The sequence below is a fragment of the Asterias amurensis genome, chromosome 10, assembly GCF_032118995.1.
Source record: "Asterias amurensis chromosome 10, ASM3211899v1".
NCBI lineage: Eukaryota > Metazoa > Echinodermata > Asteroidea > Forcipulatida > Asteriidae > Asterias > Asterias amurensis.
The window spans coordinates 19548362-19552513 of record NC_092657.1 but is presented as its reverse complement, the minus strand read 5'-3'; the positions used below and the strand labels follow the sequence as shown (position 1 = coordinate 19552513).

Below are 4152 nucleotides of genomic sequence, written 5' to 3'. Positions count from 1 at the left end.
TAAAGTAAGTTTGCTGCTGCACTGATCTTTGCAGCCATTTCTTCTGTTGTTGGTAGATACGTGCACTAATAAAAAAAAATAAGAATTCATTATTATTATTATTATTATTATTATTATTATTATTATTATTATTATTATTATTATTATTATTATTATTATTATTATTATTATTATTATTATTATTATTATTATTATTATTAATATTATTATTATTATTATTATTATTATTATTATTATTATTATTATTATTATTATTATTATTATTATTATTATTATTATTATTATTATTATTATTAAGAAGTTTATTTTATGCTATCTACGATACATCCTACAGAGCCGGATCCAGACTCTGGATCTGAGGCGCTAAAGGGGTGATGTTATTTAATGGACAGAATTCTACGTAGTATGTGAGCTGTGCCGAGGAGTGCAATCTTCTGGACTAAGTTGATGCTTATGCTGCCAGGGATACGTTCAATGAATTTCTCCAGTCCTTTCTTTACTAGTCCCAGAGCTCCGATGACCACTGGGATTGTCTCGGTCTTCATACTCCACATTCTGCTAATCTCGATCTCAAGGTCTTTGTATTTAGACAGCTTCTCGGCAACTTTAATTGAGGTGTTTCGTTCGGAAGGTATTGACACATCAATTAGTATACACCTCTGGTCTTTCTTGTCCTTGGTAGATACGTGCGCTATATAAGACTTCGATATTATTATTATTATTCTTATTCTTATTATTCTTATTATTATTATTATTATTATTATTATTATTATTATTATTATTATTATTATTATTCTTATTATTCTTCTTATTATTATTCTTATTATTATTATTATTATTATTATTATTATTATTATTATTATTATTATTATTATTATTATTATTATTAATATTCTGTTTAAACACATCTCACCATTAGGAACTAAAACTTAAGATGTCATTGGAAACATTCTAGTAAACAAAAACAAACACTTCTCAATGCAACTGTCAAACAATCCAAGTTGTCGATGCTGTTGTTTTGAATCTAAATCAACATGTTTTACTTTTATTGAGGAAAACCACTGTACAAATTGTACCGTTCTTTTTATTATTACCAACGAGCAAGCTGAACTTTCTTTCGTCAAGACATTTAAGTATTTTGTTTTTGAAATCTGTTTGTGCTTACAACAGCCAAAGAGTCACGTGGTGGCTGTTCTGTCTAAAAGGTTTTTAACCAATGTAATTTGTAAGTGGTCAAATGATGATAGAACATTACAGTAGAAGTAATTTTGAAGTCAAAATTGTCTAAATACAAATTGATTGATTTTTCAAAAATTAACAATTCAGATTACGATCATCAAATACGTTTTAAAAATAAACACTATTTTGTCGCTTCTTCATCTACGAGCATTCCGTTCAGCATTATCCATCTGTTCTTTAGGGAGATAAACATAACAAACTTAAGTAGCCAGTTCTGATGTTTTTAAGTAACCCTTTTTAAATAGTAAAAATTTATACCCACATTAGTTTCACCTGGTAATTCAACAATTTTTTCGGACCTTTTCTTTGTTCAATTAAATTCTCTTAAAATCAAATACGTTAAAATTGTAAGTTTTGTTGTAACTGTAATTTGTGAATATTTTCTTCACCGACCGATGAGCAAAGTAGGTTTTGATAATAATATTTGTAGACCATGTAATCAAAAATTATTAGAAGGAAATTGTTCTTCTTGGGAGTTATTTTCTTTATTCTATCATGCTCGTCCGATGAGATGATTACAGAACTTGCCTTAATTTCATGCTGCATTTCTTCAGGGAGTAATCAAACTTCCACAAATACCACTGTAGTCCCTGTGTGTGGGGTATATCTCCCTGTGGATAGTATCTACCATTCAGATGAGCCCGAAAGCAGCGTCTGAACCACCAGGCGCCTTCATATACCTCGGCACAATTGGCTATAGGATTTGCATCATTGTCCCGATCCTTCGTTGTGAATGATTGGCCAATATGCCATGCCATTGAATCACCTGCTGTACTCTGAGCATCATATGAACCAACCTGGAGAGTGTACTTGTCGCCTGTAACAGCAAACTCACCATAAGAAGCCCAAGCTGTGTTGGACTGCCAATCTTCCAAATCTACTCTGAGCTCCCATTGACCTGACCCAGTAAGGTCACGCAGGATATCATTCCCCAACCAGAACTCATTCTGTAACTCACCAAACCCAGATTGGTAATCAGTCCAGTTACGGTAAAAGTTAACAGTGCCATTTTGTCTCCTCTGGAACACGATCCAGCCTCCTCCATCTGTCTTCATATCACAGTAGACATGTAATTCATCAGCTAGGCTTGTAGGATAGATTGTGTATATGCCATCGTTACAGTAACCGGCTTGATGTAACTTCATACAACTGCTATACCTCTTCAGGTCCGGAATACCAACTAAAAGAGTGTCAACATTTTCATCATAGTAGACACTTCCTTGTGATTCGATAAAGTCATCAGGGCTGTTTGCTCTGGTGATATTGTTGAATTCACAAACATGGCTACATAGTTTGTAGTTGAACGACACACACCGTGGATCCATAGAGCAGTCTCGCCCACATATCACAGGAGAAGATACAGTCTTCCACTGAAACACATGATTCTCCAAGGCTCGGTTGGTAGCTTGATACATGGTTGAGATTAATCTCTGTGGATTCTCACTCTGACCATAACGTACCATGAGTAACAGAGACAAAGCAACGTTAAAAGCTCCCATGATGAACTTGTACGTAGTAAAGGTTTCAGATGCCACACGAAAATAGAGAACTTTGCTAAAGAAGCTGGTACTGTCGTCAGTCACAATTTGGTTTGTCTTATTAAACACATTAGCTGTCAATATTTACGTTTTCTTCATAGCAAATCGTCTGCGAAGCAAGATCAAGTTTTAACAGGAGCTCCGTTTCAGTTGATCCACTCTGTGACACTGGCAAAAAGAGAGTGTTTGTTTTCCAGATTGTTTCCAACCACGCAAGTCATTTGGTGTTTTGGATGACAACAAAACGGTAACCATAGAAACGTTAATTAAATTTTAAGTCGTTGCTGGCTGATAATTTTTTTATTTTATGTAAAAGCTACTTTAAGATGTTAATACAATATATTTCCCCTCAAAAGATTCAGTGATGCATGCACGCCATAGAGCACACGTTACTTTTTTTTTCATTATAACGTCTTTCTTGTTGACGCCTTGAGCATTTCCAATGGATATTATTACGCGCCCTATAAATGTACATTATTATTACTATAGTTAATCGTTTTAGCACTCAATGATTATTACTGCACTCGTTCAAAAGGGCAATACTTGGTTAAGTTTAGCCAATTAGGCACCGCATCTTGCTACGCTATTTTACTCACGCAACATGTCACAGCAATTATTTCCCAATTACACAGCTACGTTGGCACTGGATATCGCCCTAGAGCACACGTTAATCGTTTCAAGACGGATTGGTTATTACTGCACTCGTTCAAAAAGACAATTAAGTAGTTAAGTTTAGCCAATTATGCACCGCATCCTGCTACGCTTATTTACTCACGCAACACAGCAATTATTTCCCAATTACACAGCTACTTAGTGACTGTTGCAACATAAATAATTACTCCAACTAATAAATTAATAATAATAATTTATTTTTAATAGTGCATCTTCCATAAAAAAATATATAAAAACGCTGAAACTACGCTAACACGAGGTCAATAGGCGTATTATTTATGGTTAACTACACAGACTATATTCATGGGACAAGCAATATCCATGAACACAATTTAACTACTAGTTCCTTTACTTTTGTATATCGCTTGTTTAAATTTCTAGATTACAACATTTGTCGATAAGAATTTATATTGTAGGGTGTTTTTGGTGGTCAATTGAATTATAAACAGAAAAGATCCAAAGTCAATTTTTTACAAACAAACATTTTTGTTCTAAATATTTACCAAAGACAAGTATTGAAAGCAGCATAATGTGGGTTTGAATTCATTTGGTAATGAATCTCCCCTGGAAAGTACACAATATACAGCGCTAACACAAATCGGTGTTTGGGTTAAAGATGCTATGTCAGATTTTTGGCCGATTTGATTTAAAATTCAATAGGTATTTTGATGGGGGTCGAGGAAGTTACAAGCTTTCATTTAAG

At 33.6% G+C, this 4152-nt stretch overlaps 1 pseudogene; it reads right to left on the bottom strand.

The window, feature by feature from the left end:
• Nucleotides 1-1754: 1754 nt before the first annotated feature.
• Nucleotides 1755-2738, bottom strand: LOC139942781 (microfibril-associated glycoprotein 4 pseudogene; annotated as a pseudogene).
• Nucleotides 2739-4152: the final 1414 nt, after the last annotated feature.